Source organism: Ovis aries, chromosome X, assembly GCF_016772045.2.
Source record: "Ovis aries strain OAR_USU_Benz2616 breed Rambouillet chromosome X, ARS-UI_Ramb_v3.0, whole genome shotgun sequence".
Taxonomy (NCBI): domain Eukaryota; kingdom Metazoa; phylum Chordata; class Mammalia; order Artiodactyla; family Bovidae; genus Ovis; species Ovis aries.
Window position 1 is genome coordinate 39,254,199 of NC_056080.1, and position 27,308 is coordinate 39,281,506.

General features: G+C 50.9%; 1 long non-coding RNA gene across 1 annotated transcript in view; it reads right to left on the reverse strand.

Moving 5' to 3' along the window:
* Positions 1-281: 281 nt before the first annotated feature.
* LOC106991980 (uncharacterized) overlaps positions 282-27,308 on the reverse strand; it is a 72,566-nt gene continuing 45,539 nt past the window's right edge. The window contains exons 2-3 of the long non-coding RNA XR_003587489.3: positions 706-879; positions 282-608 (exon numbers count right to left, since the gene is read on the reverse strand). This is a non-coding gene — a long non-coding RNA (uncharacterized LOC106991980). The remainder of the gene's footprint in view (positions 609-705; positions 880-27,308) is intronic.

The following is a 27,308-nucleotide window of genomic DNA, read 5'->3' on the forward strand; positions in this document are numbered from 1 at the left end:
TCATCCCCTTCCTGACACATGCCATTTCCAACCTCCAAAGCAGCCAGATAGAGACCCCAGGAGGCCAGCTAATAAGAGAAGCCACCCCCCGCCCCAGTCACAGAAGGCTGCACAGCAAGCCAAGCCCAAACCCCAGATGCGAGCAGAGGAAACTTGGAGAGCTGCAGGATCTTGCCAAAAGGCACCAAATCCTTCCAGGATCCCACAAAGGTCCCCTCATCCTCCAGAGAAACATTTCTCCCTAGAGGGTCTGCCCCACCAGTAACAATAAAACCAGACACTTTTATAGATTTCCCAATTTATGGTCCTCATTTATTCTTCACACAACAACCACGTGAGGTCAGTATCGCAGGCCCCATTTTATGGATGTGTAAAGTGAGCGCCCTGGCCAGGGGAATGTCATCTAAGACCACCCCTTCAGGTAAATTAAACACTTCATCTTGAAATTGGGATGCTCACTCGGTGAGATGAGTTTCCTCTGAGGCAGCTTGAAAGGGCTGATAGGAAAGTGAGGCTTTCTGGTTTTCATCTCTAAGGAGCACCAAGGGCTGCTAGCATCCACGATGCAGTGAAAACTCATGCATCTTTCTCCAGGGTCCATGAGGTTTCTAGAACGTTCCAAGAGCAACATCCCATCAGTAAGTCATGCAGAACCACTGCCAGTTATGAGCTATAGCAGAACAAGGGAAAGCCACAAAGACTCACTTGCAGCCTGCAGAAAAGGAAGTGGCAGAGCATCAGAAGTTGGCTGAGGAGGAAAAAATCGAATTCCAGGACAGATGACCACTGAGTTTTTGGAGTCTGTTCACTCGCAGACCTAAGAATGATGAGCAGATTTCCTCCAGAGGTCAGCCAACATCCTTGGTCTCCGGACATTGCCTGTAAGACAGAAGTCAGTGGAACATTTATCCACCTGTCATCCATCCATCCATTCATCTTTTATCCAGTGAATATTAAATAAGTGCCCACTCTGTACCAGGCATTGGTCTAGGCACTAAGGATACAGCAGAACCAAAGAAATGAAATCTCGTCTTCCATTCTGACAGGGGTGGAATAGACAATAATCAAGATCAATGAGAAAGAAAAATGCATAATCTCATAAGTGGTAAGTGCTAAAGGAATACAAAGCAGGGAGGGGGCAGGGTGCTGGGGAGAGGGAGTTCATTTCTCAGTAGGGTGGTGGGAGAAGGCGTCACTGATCAGGAGACATGAAGGAAGGGAGGGAAGCAGTCCTGCTGATAACTGAGGCATGAACCTTCTAGGCAGAGAGAACAGCAGGTGCAAAGGGCCTGAGGCTGGGTGTATCCAGTGAGTGGGAGGGATGGCAAGGAGGTCAGTTGACTGAGGAAGAGGCAGTGACAGGGAAGTGACAGGTGATGAGGTCAGAGAGGTGATAGGGACCACTCTGTAGATAGTCGCAGGCCACACAGAGGACTGGAAGCCACCTTGAGGATAATGCCAAGCCCCCAAGCGTTCTGAGCAAGGAGTGCCAGGACCTGACTTCAGTTTTAACAAGATCTCCTGACTGCTGAGTTGCTAGTGGAATGAAGAAGCACCAAAAGGGGAAACAGGAGGATCATTGTGGGGGAGGAGAGGATGCTGCAATAATTCAGATAAGAGAAAGTGGAGGGTGAAGGCTGCTCCAGGGTGGGAGCAGTACAGGTGGCGAGGCAGGAGAAGGGCTGAGATTCTAGATCTATTCTGAAGGCCAGATCTACAGAATTTGTTGAAGGATTGCACGCAGATTCAAGAGCGGACCCTTGGGTGACACTAAAGCTGTGGACTGCACAGCGAAAGGAAGGCTGGGGCTAGGGGAGGCGGCAGGAAGATCGGGGTGGGGGTTGGGTTCGGGACATGCTAAGTCTCTGATGTCTACCATATATTTCAGTGGAGAGCTGGATGTGGGAGTCAGGGCTTCAGGGGAGAAGTCCATGCTGGAGTTAGACACTGAGGGATGTTCAACACAGAGAAACATTTAGAGCCTCGAGACTAAACAAGGAGTTGGGGGAGGCTGAGTGGGGGGCAGGGAGAGGCAGGGGGGACCCAAGGGCCTGAGAAAGACCAGGCTACAAGCCACTGTAGCAGGCTTCAAGAAAGTCCCAATTTGAAAACTCTCAGCCTCACCCAAGGAACCCCAAGAGTGACCGAACTCAAGGTCCAGGAGACCAGGTCTAAAGGAAAAGGCAAGTTCACCTCCACTCAAGGTGGAATGAGCCCTTCCTTCAGCACTCCCGGGAAATAAGGCATAGTCCTCGCTCTTGGCGAACAAGACTCCTTTTGCCCTGGGGTGGGGCAAGGAGTCTGCTGGTGTGTGAAGAGCAGGGGGCGAGTGAGGGGTGCGCAGGACCCCTGGCATGAAGGATCCCTTCCTGTTTTTGCGTTTGGCTGGCTCCGGGTGAGGCATTAGCGCTAAGACAGGCGGATCCTTAGTAACGACCAGTTACATAGGTCTCTGATCGACTAAAAAGTGTACGACGAATGAATACATGGCTTAACAATTTATAGCCAGACTCAGGAGGTGACACCTGAGCTGCCTCCTGACAGGAGAATTAGGGTGGTCCAGGAGGGCCCGGGGAGAATTGCTCTAAGAAGAGTAGAAAACAAAATCCTAGGGACAGTAGCTTGAGACAGAGGGTGAGCAGAATCAAGCCTGGAGAAATGTATCTGAGATGAGACAGGGTGATAAACCACTGAAAGAAACTTGGCCTTCTTCTCCAAGCATTGGAAACCCCACAAAGGGTTTTCAGGAGGGAATAAGAGAGTCCAGTGTGCATTTTAAAGAGGTCATTCAGGCAGTTCTGAGGAGAACAGATTTGAAAAGGATGGAGCAGGCAGCCCAGAGGTGCGGGGGAGGCAGGGGGAGATGAGTTCCTCCCTTGATGGAATCAGTGGCTTTCCCACTTCCCCCTCCTTCCCATTGAATTCAGTGGGTCAGGAAGCTCTCTCACCTTCTCCACATAACCACTGTCAACCTGTGAACCTCAGGAGAGACATCGCAGAAGGGACCCTGGCGGAGAAGCTGGGGGACCGACTGGCCAGGAACGTCATCCATCAGGCCCCTTGGGAATATTGGCACTAAGCAGTGCCCAGGCCGGGCAGCAGGGTGAGAGATGAGGCGGGAAGGTGCCCAGTTCTCAATTCTGCCTCCGGCTGGCCCAGGAAACAATTCAAGAGTCATCCATGGGGAGGGAGGATTAGTTTGCAACAAGAGTGGGTCACTGGAGCAGGAGGGAGCACCCTGATTCCAGACTTGGTCCCCCAAAAGGGAAGAAGGGCAGACCAGAGCACTCTGGGTATGCACCCCCTTACCCCGCCCCCACCTCCCGGTTCTGCAAGCTGAGAAGATGGATAATATGTTCCCAAATCAACATCTTGCAGCCTGCTGGATAAGAGAAGGCAAATCAAGCAAACCCAGGCCAAGCCATCCAGCTGGACTCAAGGCCAAGAGTCCCCATCACACCCCCGCCGCTCCCACCAACACCCCCTCCTCAGGGCCCCCTCCCTCTTGTGTCACTATTATTCTTTGTTTCCCCACTAGGATTCCTCATCCCGGTTCCGCAGAGGCCCCTGGTGCCGGCATTAGCTCGGGTGTGCACTGCAGGCCTGGGAGATTAAGGTTCTTTTCCCCAAAACCCAACAGCAAATCACAGTGACGCCGGGGCAGCCCAGAATCCCAAGCAGGAAGCAGAGCGCAAATCCAGGCCAGACACCAGGGAACCCTCCCTCGGCTCTTGCAAGGCCTCCGAAAGCCACGGGGCTGGCCAGTCCGAGACTTCATTAAAAAGCGCTCGGCGGCCCCGCGCTTGCTGCAAACCCATTAAACAGCCGACATAATCCATTCATACATAAAAATAAGGGAAGGGGAAGAAGGAGCGCAGTCCCACAGGATGTGTGTCTGAGAGAAACAGTTTCCATAAAAATCCAAACAGAAACGAGGTTCACAGGGAGGTTTTGGCTGCAGTCACTTTTGGCTTCTGGAAATTCTAGCTGGGGAAAGAGTCCCTTGGTAGCCCTCTGATTCGGAGTCCCAGAAACAAGGAGGGGGGAGCTCCTCCAGTCCCCATGCTGACCACCCTCCAGCTGAGGGCTTGTTCTAGAAATCTGGAGTACTTGTTCAAGGTGGCCAGTGGGGGTTCTGCAGGAAGCAAATCGCAGATTCACGCAGGCCTATCTCAACCACCCCAGAGCCAGGCCGCTGGGCTGAGTGTCCGCAACAGCTGTGGCCATGGAGACACTCCCAGAGCTTTGGAAAAGGAGGAAGACTCCAAGATTTAAATAACTCAGGCAGCAGGATCCCTGTTCCTTCCCATGGGAAACTAGTTCACAGGCCAAGAAACCCCACGGAAGAGCCCCCTCGCTCCAGCCCTCGCTGAAGCCAGCAGGCCCGCCATGTATACACACGCACAAACACACGTCGCCTCACAGAAGAGACAGTCAGGAGTCGCTGGATTAAGTTTTTAATAAGCTGGTGAACCAGTATTTTTATTCTCTGTCATCTTGAAAAGAAAAAAAAAAAAAACAGAAGAATGCAGCTAGTTTCTTAAATTAGAGATCTGTTGTGTAATTAGTCCATTTTATCTTCTGCGAGTTGTTGCTGTTTTCTCTCTGTGGTTTCCAGAAATGTCATTGGCTAGGCTTAAAAGTAGGGTTTTTTTTTCTTCCAGAGAAAAATTCTATAAATATTTTCTCCCTTTTAGCATGTTTTAAATTTGAACGACATATTGTAAAGATAGCAAGAGTTATGAAAGTCTCTCTTGGCCACCAATGAAATGCAGTGGGAAAACTGGTTAGAGAGGGAATTTGTGTCCGCAGAGAATGCCACTGGGCTGCTCCCTCAAGTTCAGGAGCCAGGGTACCCCAGCTGCTTCCGTTCGCTGGCATTCGGGCTTGAGAGCTGGAGCGAGGGGAGGGCCACTCCCAGGGTAAAGCAGGCTGACTCTACTCAGGGAAGCAGGGTCCCTTGCTAATGGTCAGAATTCCACCCTGATTCATTTCTTCAGAGAGATTTAGGCATGGATTTTTGGCGTGGATTTTACATAGATACGCCTTCAACACTTTTCAAGCTAAAATACATAGTCTTTTTTCCAGTCAAGGTATACAGATCTACCGCATGTGAGTAAAAATCTCTGTAAAGGGTTGGTCATAGCCATGTAATTTGCAGCTGCGAAGGATTCGAAACAACCTGAATGAATATCCATTAATAGGAGACCGTTAAATAAAGTCTGCCACATCCTCATAAGAGATTATTATGCTACCAGTAAAAAGAATGCAATAGACTTCCCTAGTGATCCCCTGATTAAGGATCCCCCTGCCAATGCTGGGGACACAGGTTCAACTCCTGGTCTGGGAAGATCCCACATGCCTCAGGGCAGCTAAGCCCGGGCAGCACAGCTACTGAAGCCCGCATGCCCTGGAGCCTGTGAACTGCCACAAGAGAAGCCACCACAGTGAGAAGCCTTTGTACGGCAACTAGAGAAAGCCCATGCAGCAATGAAGACCCAGCACAGCCAAAAATTAATTTTTTAAAAAGAATGCAATAGAGCTCGAGGTATTAATGCAGAATGCTCTGTGAGACACACTGTTAAGTGAAAATACGAGATGTACAGAACTGTATTGTGTGTTCACAGCGTGCCATCATTTGTCTTTTTAAAAAGAATATAACCTTGTATTAGAAGCTGGTAGCGGGAATAAGCCTTAAGGAAGGGAAATAGGGTCAGGAGGGTGACTTGCTTTTATATAGAGATATAACCACTCTAGATAGAGATATCCTATCAAACTTATAACATGCTATCATTTACAACTTTTGAAAAGGATATATTTGGATACAATCATGTACATATTCCAATATACCCCAAGTATCTCTAGAAAGATGCTAAGAAGTCAGGGGCCACACAGGGGAACATCTCTTTATTCCAATGTATGTTCTTGAAATAATCTGATATTTTAAACAGGCTGCTCTCCCAGGCAGGTGGGCTTCAGATCCACACATGAAAGCACCAACATCCATTAACACTGGGAATTCCCTGGCAGTCCAGTGGTTAGGATTCCATGCTTCCATTGCAGAGGACACAGGTTCAGTCCCTGCTTGGGAAACTAAGATCCTTCAAGCCACGTGCTCAGCCAACAGAAAAAAATGCATTAACACTGCCGGCGCTATACTCCCTAATGCCCCCCGGGTGCCCCTAGTCTGTGCCCCACATTACTCTGTGCCTACCACCATCACTGCATGTTGCTGATCTGATTTCTTTGTTTGTCTCCACCTCCGGTGCTCCTTAAAGCTCAGGATCAATTTTATTTCTCTTTACAGCCCCGGGGGCCAACACAGTGTCTGCACCTTAGAAAAAGATGCTATGCTGTACTGAGTCATGTCCGACTCTTTGTGACCTCATGGGCTGTAGACCGCCAGGCTCCTATGTCCATAGGGATTCTCCAGGCAAGAATACTCGAGTGGGTTGCCATGCCCTCCTCCAGGGAATTTTCCCAACCCAGGGATCAAACCCAGGTCTCCCACATAGTAGGCGAATTCTTTACCATCTGAGCTACCAGGGAAGCCTAAGAATACTGGAGTGGGTAAACTATCCCTTTGCCAGGAGATCTTCCCGACCCAGAAATCAAACTGGATCTCCTGCATTGCAGGCTGATTCTTTACCAGCTGAGCTACTGGGGAAGCCCCAGAAAAAGATTCTAGAGCCAGTTAAAACAGGACAGGGCTGGGACAAGTGCCTTAAACCCTCAGAACCTGTTTCATCATCTGTAAAATGAGAACGATACTAATATCTTTTTTTTTTTTTTATCATGCCATGCGGCCTGTGGGATTTCAGTTCCCCAACCAGGGATTGAACCTGGGCCACAGCAGTGAAAGCACCAAATCCTAACCACTAGGCCACCAGGGAACTCCCCCTAATAGCGTCTTCATAATGCTGGTACAAAGGTGAAGTCAGATAACAAAGGTGCCTGGCACGTGGTGGGTGCACAGTTATAATAGCTGTTTAGTACAGGATAGACTAGGATCTCAGGAAATGTTTATTAAATGAATCAATTCATCCCACGAGGCTGAGATGAGTTAAAATGCAAGTATTCCTGATGCTAACACTTTCAGGCCCCGTCGCCAGGTAGGAATGGATTTATCAGATAACTTCTTGTCAGGGCCTCTTGGGCTGCCTGAGAACACCTAGTACCTGAAGACAGAGGGTGGGCCCCCGAGGAAAGAGGGTGCTGGCGGAGGACAAGGGAGGCGATGTTCTGATGAGTAATGATAGCAACTCCATCACTCAGCACCAGCTACGTGACCGGCATCACACCCGGCTCTTATGAGCATTCTTTGAGTGAACTCTGACAACTACTTTGAAGGAATGTATGATAGTCCCCATTTTACCGACAGGACACCAGGGCTCGCGGAAGGAAAATCACTCACCCGAGTTCCCATCATGGAGCTGGGATCTGAACTCAGCTCTATCTGACTCCAAAGCTCCTGCCATCCACCAGCCCACTGCTGGGCCTCCAGGAGGCTCCATGTAGCCCCAGCCAGCTGTCTCTGTCTGTCACAGACCAGAGTGCTGGTTCACCAAGCGCCAGGGAAATCTTCCTGCCAGAGGAGTCTGAAAACCTCTCAGTCACACAGACCGAAAAGCAAATCTCTGCTCTGGACCTGTGCACTTGGCGGTAGCCAGGCCCTGGGGAGCGTTCCTCCTCCGAGCCACCACCTGGAAGGCAGGCAGCCTCCTCCACGGCTCTCACCCTCTCCCTCTCTGCAGCCTGCAGACCGCTGACCATTTGGAAACCACTGAGCCCTGATAGGCAATCAATCTGGGCACGTGGGGAATGTGTGGGGGCGGGCAGATGGGACTACGGGCTGTGTTTCCTCTCCCTTTCTAGTGCGGCTAGAGAACATTCCAGAAGTCCTGGAAGAAAACTCATAACTCCCTAAGGAGGAATGAATAAAACTGCAGGATGTCTGGCAACTTGTCAGCCGAGCCTCCCCAAGAAGCTCCTGTAGCTGAGCGATCCTCTCCCCATCTCACCCCCACTATCAACCCCGGGGCCGTCTTGCCAATGTTCCACCCCATTTGGACCGTAAATGGGCAAAAGGAGACACCCAGTCAGTAGCCCCCGGCCGCACTCCCCACTTTCACACGCTCAGAGGACTTTGCTGGGTCCTGGGAGAGGGCCCTGATACTCTACTGAGGGGTCTGCATGGCCGCGGAATAGCCTTTTTGGGCAGTGGTGCCAAGTCTCTGCCAGCCTGCCAGGAGCCGGGGTCCCAGCACTGGCAGGATACTCTCTCGGCCTGTCCCAGCGAGCCCATGCCATGAGCAGAAGGGAAGTAAAGGGCATTGAAATTCGAGACGAAATATCTATTTGGACTGCTTTTGTGTTTCCCCCAAGTGAAAGCTGTGTGCTTTCCAGCACCTGAGCTCCTACAAGAAAGGGAAATGTTTCTGTTCAGTACCTGCCTTCAGAGGGAGGGCAACTGGTGGGAGTGGAGCGCGGAATGGCCACCCATGGCCAGAACCATCTGCCTGTTCCCTCTTAGCCCAACAAATGGCCAAACAAAGCTGAGCTTCTGAGTGACCCCAACAGCTGAGGGTGACCAAGGCCAAAGTCCATAGCGGGAAGCCAGCACTTCAATACCCGCTCCCTTACGGGTCAATGTCACTCTCTTTTCCTCTGTAGTTGGCCATAGTACTTGAGGCCAACCAGCCAGAAGGAGTTAGTCCAGACATCAAACTTTCTGAAAGAAAAACTTTTCAGTCAAGGTACGTATGCAGATTCCCTAACAGCAAAAGATCCGGAGGACTTAGTGGACCCCAGACTTCATTAACAGTCTGCTATGCTAAAATGGTTTAAATTCACTTTTGGGAATTTGGCTTCCAAGTCCTTGGGCTACCCCTGGGCCTGCCCCTTGGCAAACTCAACCCTTAAGCATTGGAGTACAATCCAGTTCCTTGGTTCTGAAGATAGGCTTGCATCCAGATTCTTTCACCTACTGGCTATGGTCTTGGGAAAGTTATTTGAGCCCTCTGACCTTCACCTTCTTCTTCTGCCATATGAAGCTAGTAACAATACTGATGTCAGGGTGGTGTCGTGAAGCTTCAAGAGTGTAAATGTGATGTTGGAAATTTAGTCCAGTACCTAGTACACAGTAGGCCCTCAAGAGATGTTAGTACTTCTGGCTCCCCAGAATGCTAGGCCTAGCACAGCCTAGGGCAGGCTTGCTAAAGCTCAAAGGAACAAGACAGCTGCCAAAGTGAATTCTGCTCGCTGGCTGATTTTCCAAAAGGCCTCTTACACTCGATCCCAAAGAGGAAGCTGGACCCCCTGCTCATTAGTTCATCTCGCCCCACCTTCTGGCAGGTTTTCCCGCCCTTCAGATCAGGCGGCAGGGAGGGGGGCCTCTCTCTGGGCCCCCAGCAACAAGGGGCACCTATCAGCTGGGCACAGAGGATCTGGGCTCCTGAGCCCAGACAAGCCGTAGCCGTAGTCACAGCACACACAGGTGATGCTCCAAGGGCGCCGCGCTCAGATACATCTTGAGGGGAACCGCAAGACTGCACCGTTGTGCTTATTGGTGCCATAAATCACCAACTGTTCCCATCCTGTTGTACCTCCCTGCCCCCGCTCCCTTCCAGCCAAGCTGTCCCCAGGGCCCCCCTTCCCGCCCCCCCGCCCCGCTGCTGCCACCCGCCCGGCACGTCTCCCCCATTCAGAGGCCAGAGTCAACCGCTCCCTCACAAGCAAGAGGAATTCAGCTGAGTTTATTTTTTCTCTTTCTTGTTCACGAATCTGAACCGCCTTTGTTCCTGCACAGTGAGGAGTGTACAGCCTTGGAAGGTGGAAGGGGCCTGGGGCCAGGGGTGGGGCAGGGTGGGGTGGGGTCAGGAACAGGGCTTGGTCGCTGTGCGCACCACAGACCAGCGCCCTGCTGAACACTGACTCCTGGCCAGCCCTCCCGCAAACTGGTTTCTGTATCCAGAACATTTTCTCTATTACACAGTTCACAGCGCTTTTTAAAAATCAGTGAGAGGATTCGACTCAGCCTACCCAGACACAGACCCAGTTCCTGCAAGCATCCAGGAAGTCAGTGAAGAGTCTTGGGCCATATCACAGCTTGCCAATCTATTTGCTCCCCACCTGCAGAGCAAGTGTCACCTCTGGGAGTCCCTTCCCTCCAAGGACTGCTACCAGGTGATCTTCCGGATTTTCTTGTGCTTGCACAGAAAAGACCTGGCAGGCAGAGGCCTTCTCTTTGGTTTCAAGACCTAGGCAGAGGAGATTCTCCAGAGGTGTCCTAGAAACCACCCCCCAAAAGTAGAGGAAAAATTCTAAATCAGAGCCAGAGATGGAAGAGAGAAAGGATGAGGAGATTAACAGGGCATAAGATTTCATCATAGATCTGGAACTGAAGCCCCCCCTCCCATGTGCACGCATGTGCCCCCACACGCACATACACACACACACATACCGCAGTCAGGAAATCGCCGTGACCTTAACAGTGGTCATCTCTAGGTAATCTGGGCTGATGGGTGATTTTGATTTGCCTCCGTATTCCAGCTCCTCTTGACTAGCTGTGTGATTTAGGGGATGTTATCTGTGTTCAGTTTCCTCATCCATCAGATGAAGTCACAACAATCCATGTCTCGGTGTATTATTGGGAAGTGCCCATGAGATTATCCATATCAAAGTCTGAGAGCAGTGTCAGGCATGTATAATCACAGATTCAATAAATGCAACTACAGTAATCATTTTTCTTGGCCTTTTACAAGGTGGTCCATGTTGCTTTTTAAATCTTGTAATATACATATATGTATATGTATATTTTTATTTTATATATTTTAAAATATATTTTCCACATATATATGTGTATCTACATATGCATTATATAGTTTGACTTTAAAAAGTAATGTGTGCTTACAAAAGTTCAAACAATTCCCCCCAAAAAAGATGAACCTCTCCTCTCACCATTTTTCCCAATACCGCCCTCCCCTCAGAGGGACCCATGAGCCCCAGTCTGGCCAGGTAGCTCAAGACCTTTTTCCCTGCATTGATAAATACATGCACGGATTACTGGGTATAAAGGAACTCATACTGGATTTACAACTTGCTTCTCATTTCATATTTCTTGGCAAACATTCCATATCAGTACACACTAGTCTTTTGAAACAATATATTGTATTTTATGGCATAGATGCTCCTTATTTACTTAACCATTCCATCCTGCTGGACATTTAAGTCATTCTCAAATTTTTGCCATAAAACAATGATGCTGTGAACATCCCAGGATATAGGTCAGCCTGCTCATGTTGGTTTGAAAAAATGAGACTTAAAAGTAGAAATTCTGGGCCAAAGACTATGACCACACTTAAATGGGCAGAGATAGGGCTTCCCTGGTGGCTCAGTGGTAAAGAATCCGCCTGCCAATGCAGGAGTGAAAGTGAAGTCGCTCAGTCCAATGCAGGAGACAAGGGTTTAATCCCTGGGTCGGGAAGACCCCCTGGATGAGGAAATGGCAACCCACTCCAGTATTCGTGCCTGGGAAATCCCATGAACAGAGGAGCCTGGCGGGCTACAGTCCATGGGTCACAAAAGAGCCAGACATGACTGAGTGATTACACAACAGCAAATGTGCATAGATGTGGCCAAATTATTCTCCAAAGGGGCTGTCCCAATTTAAATCCCCACCAGCTTCTTCCCATAGGCTGTTGGTTATTTGTGTTAAGAAAGGCCTTCCTGCCCTATGATTATTAAGTAGTCCACACGAGATTTCATCAGGTTTTTACAGTTCTATGAAATGTTTGGATTTTTAATCCACCTGGTGTTTCTTTTTGTGTAGGCTGTGAGATTAGGTCCTAATCTTATGCTAATATTACTTATAAATAATTCTTTACGAAGCTACTTTAAAAGAAAAGCCCTATATATGGATCACACACACACACACACACACACACACACACACACACACACACACACACAGGCTATGTGTATGAAGCAGAAAACCAGCTTAGTCAGTATCTGGAGAGCAAAGCACAGGAGGCCCCTGGGTGGGACATCCAGGCCAAGGAGCCTGTGACCCCGAAGAGCTGGGCCCCCTGGCCCCTGCAGGCTGAGGCATCCCGGGCAAGCAGGTGTCAGCTGGAAAGTGGGGGAACCCAGAAGGTGGAAACCTTCTGCCCTGTAGGGTAGAGTGGGTTTTCTGACCCTCGGGATTCAGGAAATTGCGGGCATAGCTCTTTCTCCTCACCCTGCCCCCAGCATGCTGCTTGAGGATCCCACAGCTAGACCAGAGCTTGGCAGGAGGACCTGTCCACAGACTGGCATTCCAGGGCACAGACACAGAGGGAAGGTGAACCAGACACCCGGAATGCAGTCCGCCCCTGCAAAATTATGCTGCTGGCCGCCTAGATCCCCATCATAGAAGCTTAATGTAATTACACAGGACCAAGGAACTTCCAGTTGGAGTCAGGATGAAGAAGGCATTCTAATAACGCCAAGCACCCCTGCCCCCCGCCCTGCCGAGTCAGGAGGGAGGCAGCCCAACTGGAGGAACAACTTGGCTTCCAGACCCCCATCCACCTCCACCCCCTACCCAGCCCATCCAGAGCCTGCATGTCCACCCACCGCAGATGATGAAGCGCTTGGGGTAGCTTACCGTCAGGCAGGGCATCTCGTCATCCACACCTTAGTGTTTACTGTTAGTCCCTCGGTCATATTCGACTTTTTGCTACCCCATGGACTGTAGCCTGCCAGGCTCCTCTGTCCATGGGATTCTCCAAGCAAGAATACTGGAGTGGCTTGCCAGTCCCTTCTCCAGGGGATCTTTTAGACCCGGGGATCGAACCCTGGTCTCTCATATTGCGGGCAGATTCTTTATCATCTGAGCCACCACCCACACTCCATAGGGGCCCATAGACCTGGGTCTTATCTTCAAGAAACCTCAGAAGGACTTCCCAGGTGGTCCAGTGGTTAAGAATCTGCCTAAGAAGGCAGAGGACATGGGTTCAATCCCTCATCCAGGAATATTCCACATGCACGGGGCAACTAAGCCCGTGTGCCACAACTACGGAAGCCCACACACCCTAGAGCCCATGCTCCGAAACAAGGAAAGCCACCACAATGAGAAGCCCAAGCCACGTGGAGAGGCCAGGGGAGGTGCTCCAGTCAGCAGTCCTAGGTCTACAAGTCATCTCAAGAGCCCAACAGGTGTGTGTACAGCCTCAGGCAGTCTGCCAGTCCAGCCCTCCAACTGAGTCCACAGACATCACAGACAGTTCACTAACCTTCCCTTCTGTGCCCCTTTCAACTTCCTAACCCATAGAATCTACAAGTATGACAAATGCTGGTGTTTTATGCCCCTAAATTTGGAGTGGTTTGCTCTGCAGCTATAGTACCTGGAACAAGGCTGGAGATGAGACTGAAGGGGCAGAAAGGACCCGAGCCTCTAAATTACAGGCCATGTCAAGAGCTGGGAATGTTGTGCGTGTGTACTCGGGAGTCACCGAAGGGCCGTAAGCGGGAGAGAGGCTGATCAGATCTGTTCGCTTGCAGTGGTCCCTCTGGCTGCAACGCAGAGAATGGACTGGTGTAGGAAGGGGGGCATGAATGCGGAGACCAGGTAGGAGGCATCTCATTGATCCAGAAGAGAGGGAAGGGAGATTAGCTGAGGGAGGGTCGTGGCCATGGGCATGAGTGGAACACTCACTAGAGGTAAGATAGTCAGGGCCAGCAGTCGAGTTGGAGGTGGAGTGCGGGGTATCAAGGATGACTCCCAGGCTTTTGGAAAGATCCATCGGAGGAGCCATTGACTAAGGCAGGAAATGCTGAAGGAGCAGAAGGTTTGGGCTGCAGAGGTAGAGGCAGAGATGGGGTGTTCTGGTTTGGATGCACTAGGTTTAAGGTACCGTGAAACTACCACGTGGAATGCCAACAGGCAGGCAGGCTGTGGAAGTCCTGGAAAGAGGTCTGGTCTCCCAGCACATGGGAGGCATTTTAAAAGCCATGAGAAGAAATGAGATAGTCCAGGGAGAGTGGCCAGGGGAGATGCGGAGGGTTCAAGAACTGAGCCCCCAGGCAGCCCACACATGGAGGGCGGCAGAGGAGGAGGCCCAGAGGTCCTGACAAAAACCCTTCCGTGTGGGAAGCCAAGTTAAGTGTGTGTGTGACTGTGTGCTCAGTCGCTCCAACTCTTTTGCGACCCCATTGACTGTAGCCGACTGGGCTCCTCTGTCCATGGGATTTTCCAGGCAAGAAGCCTGGAGCAGGTTGCCATTTCCTCCTCCAGGGGATCTTCCCGACCCAGGATCAAACCAGCATCTCCCGTGTCTTCCGTATTGCAGGTGAGTCTTTACCACTGAGCCACTGGAGAAGTCCAGCCAAGCTAAGAGACAGTTTCAAAACAGAGAGAGTGGTCAACCTCACCCTAGGCATCCTACCAACTTTCCACTCAGGACCTTCACATAGAAATGCAGGATATCAGTCAACTTATTTGGAATAATCTTCGAATAGGATTATTCTGGATACTACAAAGAGCTGCTCTGGATTTAAAGTCAACAACAAAACAAGGAGGCCATTTCCCTCTCAGGGCCCCATCAGAACCTTTCTTGAGAACTAAGTGCCAACTCAGGAAGCCTATGATCTAATTGAACTAACAAGGCAAAAAACAGGGCCAGGAAGTGAATGGTAATAGCCCCTGGGACTGCTTTCTGGCCCCCAAGATCTGTTCTCCCCTCTTCCTCAGCAATCAAACTCTCCCATTTGTACTGCCTGGAACAAAGACTACATTTCCCAGACATCCTTGCAGGTAGGTTTGATCATGTGCTTAAATTCTGGCCAGTGGGTTGTAAGAAGGGGGAAGGTATAGAGACCAGGAGGTGTAGAGCACAGAAACAGAGAGTTTAGGAGAAGCTGAATGAGACTGCCTGAGCCCAAATCTTGCTTCAGTCACTTCCTAGCTGTGTGACCTTGCACAAGTTACTTAACTTCTCTGTGTCTCCATTTTCTCATTTGTAAAAGGAAGCTAAACAATAATTATTACTTCACAGAGTTGTATGAAAAATAAACGCACTTGAAACAGTGTTTGGCACATGGTAAATGATGCGTAAGTGTTTACTATTCTTATTGCTATTTTCATTATTACTAATCCTAAAGGGAGGTGGCATTCCTTCTTTCCCTTTCCTCCTTTTTACTAGCTGGAATGCGGTCATGATGGCTGGAGCTGAAGCAAGCATCTTGGTCCATGAAATGACTTTGGCAACCAAAGCTCTACATGGTAGGCTGAGTGAGCCAGGAACCTCCCTGGGGAGGTAGACTGAAAAAGAGTGTCTCCTAAAATCGATAGGGCGAGAGGAGCAGAGAGAGAACTAGATCACACTAGCTGGCGCATCCCCAGCTAGGAGTCTCAGCTGCTCAAAAAGGGAGACAGCGTCTGCCTAGGAGCTGCGGCAGACTTGGAAGGGAGAGTCAGCTGATTCAGTCAGGGGAGCCTCTTAATTAAATGTCAGGAGAGGAGGGCTGCCTTGAGCAGGCAGTGGGGAGCCACCGAAGATCTGTGAGCAGAGGAGTGGCAGGCTAAGCCCAGGCCCTGACGGATGGGAGCTGATGAATCAGAGGGTGACCGTGCATGGGGGAGGCCACACAGGGGCCACCACACAAATCTAGGAAGGAGAGGAAAGTGCTGAACTGCGCTAGGAGACACCAGACCTCAGTGACTTTTCTCCTCTGCTGCCGTCGGCTTGTTTGCAAATCGCAACTTATTATTTCCGAGCTCCACCCCACAGCTGGGGCAGCTCCAGCTTCCTCCTGTCTCCCGAGGAGGTTTCCAAGCTGAGGTTACTGGCCCAGTAGCCTGAAATAAACAGGGAACCCGATGCCTGAGGCGGCACTGGCCCCAGGAGCCAGGCTCTGGCAGCAGCAGCAGCAGCAGCGAGACAGTTGGGAACTAAGGTGCCTACAGGGAGTGCGGCCACCCCAGTTGCAGACAGAGAGCAAAATGGGATCTGCGAGCTGCTGGCTCTACACCCCTGCAGGGTCTCCAGTTTGAGCCCCTTTGGTCCTGAGGAATAGGAATCAGATAAAACCAAACATCAACAAACCAAACACGAGGGGACCATTGCTCCACATAGCATGGCTCATGTGCATCCACGTATTGAGCAAAAGAAGATGCAGGACACCAAAGGCAACAAGGCTAGCTGATTTCCTTTTACAGGTAAAAAGCAGGCAATCAATCTCCACTGATAAAGGTCAGGATAGCAGTTGCCTCTGTGGGCAGGGGTACTAATTGGGAGGGGCATCATGGAAACTTTTGGAACCATGGGGAAGTCTTATATCTTTTTTTTTTCCTTTTGGATTTTATTTTTAATTCATTTATAATGTCCTGCTGGCTCAGTGGTAAAGAATCCTCCTGCAATGCAGGAGACACAGGAGACTCGGGTTCGATCGCTGGGTCGGGGTGATCCCCTGGAGGAGGGCATGGCAACCCACTCCAGTATTCTTGCCTGGAGAATTCCATGGACAGAAGAGCCTGGTGGGCCACAGTCCATGGGGTCGCAAAGAGTCAGACACGACTGAGCAACTAAACAGCAAACAGCTCAAGTGTATCTACATGTTGATCTAGATAGTGGTGGCATGATATATAGTCAAATGTAAGAAATCCATCAAGCCGCACACTTTTCGCATTGGACGCTCTTTACTGTATCTATTTATACTTCAGGAAAGAAGAAAAACTACAAAAAAGGAGAGGGAGGTGGTTTGAGGGGAAGGAAGGTATTGGTACCCAAAATGAACCTTGTTATTTCCCTTTTTATGAAAGTCCTACACGGAAGCTGCAGCTACTTTGCCAAGCTCTGCCAGGCCTCTCTCCTGCAGGTCCTGAGAGGGACCTCAGAGTGTGGCTCCCCTCGGCTGAAATGCAATTAGGAAAAAAAAAACAACAACACGTTGTCTGTGGCCCGGATGCCACTGCGGAAGTGACCAGGAGGAACAGCAGGGGATCTGAGGGGAGTCAGGAGCTGCGGGGAGAAAGCAGACACGTGGCCGAACTGCATCAGCCAAATAGTCCGACATCCACAGATGCATTTTATTCCTGGAGCCCAGGCCTTGCAGGCGAACATGAGACAGAAACCACACCATCGCTGACTCTCCAGCCACTCAGCTGAGGCGGCGACACAGAACGTGTTTAAACATAAATAAACGAGAGCCACAAAAGGAAAGAGAACAAAGGCAGAGAGGAAAGGCAAACAAGACCAACAGCTGGAAACCAAGCCCATCTCTTGCTGTAATCTGAAGGGCTCCCGGCTCCTGTCTGTTCACAGACACCCTGGACCCTGGGTGCGGGGAGCCAACACAGGTACCCCAACCCACAAGCGCCACACTGAGACAACTCCGAATTGCCCAAATGCTCCAACCCCATTTGTCCCATCAATTTCCATTTCAAAATGACTACTGCAATTCCGTGGGGCCTCGGACTGTCTACCCCACCTGCCATTCCTGCCTGTCTGTCCTGCCCACTCCTCACGCGGTCCTCACGCATCCCATGTGGGTGATATTGAACCGACAACATCGCTATGGCTGAGAAACTTGCCATTTCAGTCTTTCCAATTATGCTAAGTATTTCCAGATCTGTCAACTCCAGAAAATCAAAATCCCATCTATTGATGTCCTAGTTTTAGATGTTGTCCTCCAAAGCAGCCCCTGAGATAAGGATATGGGGGAGGTAGTTTATCTGGGAGGTGACCCCATGGATCATGAGTGAAAGAGAGAGTGGGGAAAGAGACAGGGCATGGAGGAAAGCTGTGGGGCCCTAAATGGGAAACCTTAAAAAAGATGGGTTAGCTTTGCGGTGGGAAACTAAGATGGCGCCTGGCGGAAGAGATAGGGGCGTGGTCCATGTTAGTTTTTGATTGGCTCGCTTGATTTCCGTGCACGTGGACAGCACGTGATCACCATGTGATCACCATAGACTCCTATTACAATGAAGCGCATGACGACTTGACCTTTAACATGATTGGTGCAACTATGGTATATTAAGATTTGACCTTTAACGTGATTGGTGCAACTATGGCATATTACAATTTAACCTTTAACGTGATTGGTGCAACTGTAGAAAGTCCCTCGCAAAACCCCCTTGCTTGCCTATATAAACCAAGAGTTTGTGGCAATAAAGCGGAACTGCTTAGAGGGAACCCGTGTCGCGTGCGATTGTGTCTTGCTCGCCGCGGGTGTGGGTTGGCGGACAGCGGGCTCACCTTTCTTCGGGACGTCTCAGCTTTGTTGAGGGAAGTTCCACTGCCTCTCTCTTTCTGCGGAGCGCCCCCTGCAGAAAGCCAATGAAGGGTGCTTTATTGAGAGGGTTCCCACGCTGGGCTACTGGGATGCAGTTCTGCTGGGACTCCCAAAGAAATTGTGTAGAAGACACATCCAGATTATCCTCTTAAGGGGCAAGGGAACCTGGGTAGGTATCCATTTCCTCTCACTGGAAGAGAGTTGCTCCTGAGATATTAATTCCCTGACATTTTAGAATTGTCTGCCTCTCCTTGTGGGTACACACACACACACACACAGAGGCCAAGCACGGGCCAGAGGCCAGAGAACCTCAGAGAGATGCAGGAAGCCACTGGCCTATAAGGAAACAGTTTGCCATGACCTTCAGCAGGGCCATCAGGGCACCACCAGCAACTGCTACATTTAGTCACCATATACAGAAGCTATGCTGTACTGTTCTGAGATGCTAAAAGCAATTCCAAGTTAGCTCACTGCACTGCAGGCAACGCAAACCCAGTTCAAATGAGCTGAGACCAAAACAAGCGGAATTTACTGACTCTTAGGACTGGACAGTCCAGGCAGAGGAAGGGTTTCAGGTATAGCTGGATCCAGGGGCTCAAGTGGATCCAGAGCTCTGCCTCCCTTCATGGCTCGACCTGACCCTGTAGACAGGCAGGCCTGCCAACCCTAGCAGAACCAGATCCACAGCCTCCCAGTTTAGCAACCCTAACAGAAAGAAAAGGGCCGTTCTCTCTGTTGGCTCCAGCAAAGATGCTCTACAAAAGATTTCGATTGGCCTGGATAGAATCACATGTCCACTCCTTAACTAATCACTGTGGTCAGAGAAATAGGTCACTGTCATTGACCAGGCCAGGCTCCATTCCTGTGGCCACAGGAGAGTGGGCCGCCATGATTGACAGCCCCCCCAGGCCACAAGGAATGGTACAGAGGCTCTTTCACAAAAAGAAAAAAATCCCCCACCAGGCTGTTGTCGTTAAGTTCTTCAGTCGTGTCCGACTTTTTGCGACCCCATGGACTGCAACATGCCAGGCTTCCCTGTCCTTCACTATCTCCCGGAGTTTGCTTAAACTCATATCCATTGAGTCAGTGATGCCATCCAACCATCTCATCCTCTGTCGCCCCCTTCTCCTCCTGCCCTCAGGGGTCTCTTGCCAAAGGCTATGCAATCAGTCAGAAGCAAGGCTGGTCCCTTGACCTAACTGCTTTTTCTGACCCAGGGTCCCTCCTGAGGTTGTAGTCATCCAAAGGCTTGACCAGGGCTGGAAGATCTGCTCCCAAGATGGCTCCCTCATACGGCTGAGGGCAGGAGGCCTCAGCCTTCGCCACGTGGGGCTTCCACATACCACCTCACCGTGTCCTCACCACATGGCCACTGGCCTCCCTCCAGAGGGAAAGAGCGTCAACAAATGTGTGGACACATCTTGCAAAGCACCATGGTGTCCAGTCCAGGGTGGAGTTTCCACCGGCTGTTTCCTCCCCTCCTCGCACCTGTCCAGTTGGGCTCCTGACCCCTCTCTCACCCTGCAGGGAGGGGTCACATTATCCATGAAAGTGAGCTCCAGAAGCAGACACGGCTTTTGTCACAGAAGTGGCCATATAGGTCACGCAGAACTGGGAAGAGCAGAGTGTTTCTGCGTGTGGGCAATGAGGAGACAGGCATGGGTACTACTGCCCCTCAGATGTCTAATAGCCCAGGGCACGTTGTGACTACATTTTGCACTGTATCTCTGAGTGGCCTCCTTGCTTTCAGCACCCACAGTCTCTTTCACAGGACAAAGTCTGTTAAATTGCCCTGTGGCCACAGAGGGCCCTGCCAGGGGCTAAAAATACAGAGTAGTTTCTCTGCCAGGAGCAATGCCCCAGGGATGTCAGCTTGGACTGGGGGCACATGAGTAGGCAGGCCTGGTCCTGTAAGGAAGGAGCTGGTATCAGTCTCTTTTTACAGAGGAGGAGACTAAGGCTTAGAGAGGTTGAGCCACTCGCCCTAAGTTACACAGCTAGTAACTAGCAGAGCCAGGCCTTGAACCCCAGCCTTGTCTTTTGCACTAAACCACTTTTACATTGTGTCTAGCATTTTATTTAGGGCAGGGTTCCTTAAACTTTGTTACCAAAGGGCCCAAGCAGCCTTCTGGGTGGTCTTGGGTTAGAATTCAAAGTGGCATTTCAGCAAATTGGGCATTCATGCCCATCTGCATTGGATTCCATTAGACAGCACTGGGCTTCCCAGGTGGCGCTAGTGGTAAAGAACCCGCCTGCCAATGCAGGAGACTGAGAGACGTGGGTTCGATCTCTGGATGAGGAAGATCCCCTGGAGGAGAGCATGGCAACCCACTCCAGTATTCTTGCCTGGAGAATCACATGGACAGAGGAGTCTGGCGGGGTGTAGGCCATGGGGTCCCAAAGAGTTAGACATGACTGAAGTGACTGAGCAAGCACGTGCTTGTTTTAATATAAAAGCGACCCTGACAGTCACTTTAAAATGAAATACAGTTGACCCTCCAGGAAACACTTCCACCCTGACCCCAGGGTTTCAAGTGCCCCAGCACCTTTGCAGAGCCAGCAGAGTACAGGGGCCCCTGTCTCAAATCACAGACGAAAGCCCCAAAGGTGGGCTGCTGTTGCGGACCCCATGGCCCAAGTCCTGCCCAAGGTCTTCACAGCTTCTTTCTCTTTGTCACCCCCATCCACACCAGGATTCCCAACAGCTCAAAACTCAGGCAAGAACATGGAAGAGGAGGGTCAAGGTGGGGGGATTTCTTCCACCTTACTGCTTCATTCACACCTTCTCCTCCTCTTCTGCCCCCAGCCCAGGACAGAACTTTGCACATTCTGGAACTGAGCGGTTGCAGCGTGCACCAACGCCTGAGAGGAAGGGGTTAAAAACATCTTTCATCTCTCAGCAGCCCTTTATATAGTCTACGTGTGACTCTGAATGGTTATGGCTTTATATAGAGCGTGCTCTGTGTGGAGGGAGAAACCGCCGTAGTTAAGGGAACAAAGACGGCTCTAGTCTAACGACCTGCTTTTATTTGTAGGGACCGTATCTCCAAAGGGCGGCCTTCAGGTGACATCTGCCATGTTGAGTCTGTGCCTGAAGAATTACACCAATAAACCCCAGAGATGCAAATACGAAAGGGATAGGAACGCACAGAAATAAACGAAAGCCACTCCTGTTTATTGTTTCGGGGGGGGGGGGTGCGGGAGAAAGAGAGAGAAATCACAGGCTTTCCTTTGGATGTTTTCACACAGAGCCGAACCTTCAAATGTCAAGTTCTGCAGGGTGTTGACCTAAAAATAGTATAATTTCTGTGTCATTTGAAAAGCTGTTTAAAATGACAGACTTAAGCCTGATTTTTTTTTTTTTTTCAAACAGGCATCTAAGATGAGAAACCAAAGTTGCATTATTTAGGGGCACAGTCTCTGGAAAAGCGAGTGGGCCTTCATTTTACTAAAATGTGCCCGTTCCTGTGGTTTCCGTAGGTACTATCTGCGTGGGATGTTTTTGGCTGCCAGATCTCCTCTTTGTCCCCTGATGATTAAGAGAAAAGAGGAGGGGGAAAAGAAAGAAAGGAACAGCTTGGGGGAGGTGGAGGGGGCTGGCAGGGATGTCCTGGGACCCCTCCTCACCTTTTGCATCTCTGCTCACTTTGGGGAACCGGGGGCACAGACCCACATTTTCTCTGCCCAGCTCTCAAAATGAGCAAAGCCAGACTCCTAACCCGGCGCACCTCTCGGGCCAGAAGCTTGTGGTTTGTTTAGACAGCTCAGGTCATTCCTGTCCACACCCCAAGCTGACGCGGCTTTATAAACACGGGGCAGGGGATGCGGTCTCAGAGATACGCACTGCACACAGGGCGGGGTGGGGGGGCTGTCAGGTGGGAGGGGTCTAACTAGTTCTGCTCGGAGGGAGATGCATTTCTCCCCCCACTCCCCACCAGAAGAACCCCGGCTGGATGCAGGTGACTCTCTCAGTGCAGTGTTGGTTAGTCGCTCAGTCATGTCTGACTCTGCAACCCCATGGACTATAGCCCGCCAGGCTCCTCTATGGGACTCTCCAGGCAAGAACGCTGGAGTGGGTTGCCATGTCCTTGTCCAGGGGATCTTCCCAATCCAGGAATCGAACCCAGGTCTCCTGCACTGTAGGCAGATTCTTTACCTTCTGAGCTACGAGGGAAACCAGTCAGCCACAAGAGGTGGTCACAATCCTTGAACGACTCCAACTGGGACCTCTCTGAAGGTAGGGGTGAGCTGGACTCCTCTTCCTCTCAGCAGCCCCCATAAACCCTGGGAGCTCAGGCTGGGAGGCTGAAGATGGAGATCCTCCATGGCTCAGAACTGACTGTGTGATGCTGAGAAAGTCACTTAACCTTTCTGAACCTTCATTTTCCAAACACGGAACTTAGACTAGCTCCAAAAGTCCGACCATCCCAGTAGGGCCTCGGTTCACACTTCCATTCCGTGTAGGAAAGAACAAATGAATTCCTGAATAAACAGCCAATGAGAGGGGTCCCAAGCCAGAGCCACCTCGGCCCTGGGTCCAACTTCTCACCTGCATCCCTTCCCTGAGAACCTCTCCTCCTGGAAAAAGTAAGCCCTTGGAAAAAAATGCTTCCTACAAACATGAATTCACAGACACATCTTCAATGCTTCAGTGCCCAAGCCTCCCCCAACCTGGAGCAGTTACCCAAGGCGGTGCTCTGCCTCCATCCGCCCTCTGCTTTCCGAGATGGAGCCCCAGGGAGCCCCGGCCGTGAGCTGCAGCACCAAACCGCGGGAGAAGAAACAAACCCACCGCCCTCTCCCTGCTTGCACTTCACCAGTGGGTTCGTCTCAGAGCCTGTGGGTGTATTTCAATGAGAACAACATGAAAACATGGGCGGATTCTTTTCTCTGGAAGAGAAAAAAAAACCTGAAACAATAAGCTGAAGTAATAACAAGGCAGGATATGGACATCTGCTCCCCGCCCTGAACGACTCCCCAGCTTGCTTCTTCCCGGGCCTTGTCACACCCCTCCCCCCCTGGGGCATGGATTGCTAAAGAGCCCAAATGAATTCACCTGCACTGACTAGACACTGCTACCTGCTGTTGTGGCGCTTGCTACTCATTTTGTTCATTCATTAAACTAAAAGGCAGCGCGCCCTTCCTAGGTGCCGGGTACTGCGTGTCAGGGGGCTGTGGAGGCTTCATTTTCAGCAAGCCTTTAAGGAAGCTTGCAGTCTAATGGGGGAGCTGAGACAAGCCCATTAATAACTATGATACAGGGAGAAACGAGGCGAGGCAGAGATGAAGGAAGCACTGGGGAATAAAAAAAAAGAATATTGGTTTGTGTGTATTGAAGGCTAGAAGTGATGGGCCAGAAGGCTTCATGGAAGAGGTGGCTTCCACCTAGGCATTAAATTCTGGGTGATGTTACACAATGGCTGGAAAGGAATGCCTTCTGGGCTGAGGATATTGAGTGTGGAAGGGTACAGAGGTGGCAGGCATGGTAGCAGGGGTTCCAACATTAGCCACAGTGAGTGTGAGTGTGTGGGGGTAGTGACAAAGAGGGCCAGCAAATGGACAGAGTAGTATCCAAAGCATGTAGGAAGACTGAGGTATTTGGAGTTTATTCGGTGGGTTCTTTGCCAGGGAATATGTAGAGTCATTTGTCTTTCTGCTCTCAGATCTATTCTCTGCCCTTCTCTTGCTCTGCTCAGTGTAGCAGGAAACTACATTTCCCAGGCTACTTTGCAACTGGCCACTAGATTCAGCCAATGGGAGATCCCAGATGGAGACAGGCGGGGCAGAAAGAGGGAGAAGCCAGAGTATTTCTTTCCACTCTCTTCGCCTTGGGTGGCATCCCCAGCATCGGCTGCTTCTCTGGCATCTTCTCCATGGTTCCAGCTCCTGTTAGCTGACTCCAGCTTCCAGGTTCCTATAATACTCCTCTCCTTTTGTCCCTCCAGCCTGAGGGATGCCAAAAGCTTCCTGCTGTTACTAATCTCTGGATTGCTAACCTCTGCATTACCTCACTGTGCCCTGTTTGGCCTTTTTGGCTCCTCCAGAGCCTATGAAGTCAGTTTCCTGGATTAAATACCTTATGTTTCAATACCTAGAGAGGTATCTGTTTTCTTGGCTAGACCCTCACTGATACAGGGTAATTGGATTCCACTTGGCTTCAGAAAGTTCACGTTGGCTGCAGAAGGCCCGATTCACAGTTTCTGCACACCTCCTGAGGAAAAAGTGAGGACGGGTGAGGGAGGCCTCAAGTAGGGAAGTGGCATGAGAATAAACAAGGGAAGACGTTGAAAGAGCCCCAGGGCCTCACAGAGGAATGGGCACCAAAGATGATGAGCTTAGCTTGAACACCCAAGGGAATGGCTGGGCCACCAACAGAGTTAGGAAGAGCAAGGGAGAAACTGAACTGCAAAGGAGCTGATGAGCGGGATTTTTCTTTATGCTTTTTCTCCTTTTATATTGCCTTTTTTTTCTTTAACTAATCCATGCATTTGGCTCTTGGGCTTTCCCTCATTGATTTTGGATTGGCGAGATTGATGGAGGAGACCTCTAGAGAAACTGAGCATTTGGAGGCAGCAGTGGGAGGCAGAGAACACCTTTAAGGCCCCAGGAGGGGGTGTGCAGGGGAAGTGGGGAGGAGACACATGAGAGCGTGGAGAAGAGCCACAAGGGCTGGAGGATCTGAGGAGTGGGTGGGAGCCAAGGGGCAAGGTGGGAGAGCAGTGGGATGGGGCATGTGGGCTGTCCCGGCCAACAGGAAGCACTATCAGGGGCACGGTGGAGGTCACAATGAGGGGGCAGTGGGTCCAGAACGCTGGCGACATGGCAGAGAGAGACAGCAGAGGGAAGGCAGGGAGAGGCTTGATCGGGGACAAGGTCAATCTGCACCTGAGGGAAAGGGCCCAACAAAGAGCAAGGGCCCAAAGGTGCCAGGATGAGTGCTTTCAAACATTCATTCATTCATTCACTCAACAAGTGTTTACCACACGCCTCCACGTGCTCAGCACTGTTTTGAGCTCTGCAAAAGGAACAGTGAATGAAAGTTGTGAAAACTCGGGGATTCCCCTGGCAGTCCAGGGGAGTTAAGACTTCACAATCCCAATGCAGAGGGCACGGGTTGGATCCCTGATTAGGGAACTAAGATCCCATATGCCACATGGCATGGCCAAAAAGAAAGAAAGAAGAGAAAAGTCCCTGCCTGCTTAGACTTTCTGTTGAACAAAGGGAGACAGACAATAAACAAAAACACATCGAACCTGTCACACCGCACATAACGGTAAGGGCTATGGAGTGGGGCGGGGGAGGGGTAGTGCAGGAAGCAGGATGGTGGGGAGGGGCCGCTGTGATTTCAGCAGGACGGTTGGGGAAGGCCTGTCTGGAAAGGAGACCTAAGGAGGTGAGGAAGCAACGCAGGGGGTGAGGGATATCTGGAAGAAGTGCATGCCAGGCAGAGGGAATAGTTAGTGCAAAGGGCCTGAGTGCGTTCTAGAAATGACAGTGAAGCCGGTGTGGCTGGAGCGGGCTGGGGCAGGGGCCTGCATCGCAGGGCGCGAGGCGGGGGAGTTAGAGAGGAGGGGCCAGACCAGGGAGGCCTTGTCAGTCAGAGGAAGGACTTGAGCGTGCTGCTGCTGCTGTTTGCTTTGACTTGGTTTTTCAGCTGCACTCTGCAGCATGCACGATCTTAGTGCCCCAACCAGGGATCAAACTGGTGCCCTCTGCATTGGGAGTGCCGTGTCTTAACCACTGGACTGCCAGGGAAGTCTCAGGACTTGAGCTTTTATCTGAGGGCCGTGGGGAGCCAGGGGAGGGCTCTGAGCTGGATCCTGACGTGATCTAGCTCAGGGCAATGACTGAGGAAGGGAGCTGAGTCATTTGTAGGCTGGAAAGCTGCAGCACTGAGCTACCTCCCCAGGGGAGCCACTGCCCCTGAGGCCCTGAAGCACCGGGAGATAGGAGGCTCCCCTGAGAGCAGGTGGGGCAGGGACAGGGCCAAGGGGAACCTCTCAGGCCTTTGCTGTGACTGCACAGGTTACGCTGGGATTTGCCAGCGCACGGTAGGACCCTCCCACCCCGTGAAGGGCCCGAGTCCCATGCTCACAATTCCACAGCACAAATGAGCCTCCTGAAGACCTCCCCTTCCCCAGAAACCTTGAGCCGGGGTCTTTACTCTTCATTCTTGATGTCTGCTTGAAGAGATGTGAACCATGAGCCTTGGTCGTCTGGACTCCTCTGCTCCTAGAACCCCTTCTATACCGAGGCCTACCCTCACACGGGGCCCCAGGCTCCCCAGGCTCGTCACTGGCCTGTCAGAGGAGCAGTCTGCTGACTGAGGTAACTTCAGCGTGCCACCCATACCCTGGTCCTATGCCTGGAGCCATCCTCTTCCCCCTACACCTACGCGTCAGCATTAATGGGACTCAGTGAAGATACCTGCCACCCCTCACTCCTAAGATGGCCTGTCTCTGGGAAGGCCCTGGCTGTGGCTTCTACAAACTTCCCACCAGCAATGGAGCCCGCAGAGCCAAGGTAGTCAACCTTGTGACCTTGTTTGGATGTTTCATTCTAGAGCTTCAACCTAACTTCTTCCCCCCAGTTTTTTGGGGCATCCTCAAAAGTATGTATCTTTGTACCCTCGTACATAGACCCATTGAACAGCTCCTTTAGAAGAGAGGCTTCGCACAACCTGAGAACAGTTTCCCCTCAGAACTCGGAGAACAGTAGCAGTCTCTGATAGGCACTCAATAGCACTAATGGCAGCCATGTTGAAACTGGTGGCCATGTTGGAAAGGGTATATCCAAACCCAGGCATTGAAATCTCATCACTGTGGACTGAGCTCTTTGTAGAAATGGTAACTGCCATTCTCTGTCCTCACAACTGTCACAACCCCAAACTTTCAGTCTAAGGAAACCTAGGTGTACTCAGTTGGGTATGAAAGACACCACCTTCAGATCTAGAGTCTGCTCCTAAATCCTCTGAAACAATAAAGTTTAGTCTCCTTGCTTGCCTTATGAAAGTTGACACTTTTGTACTCTACATA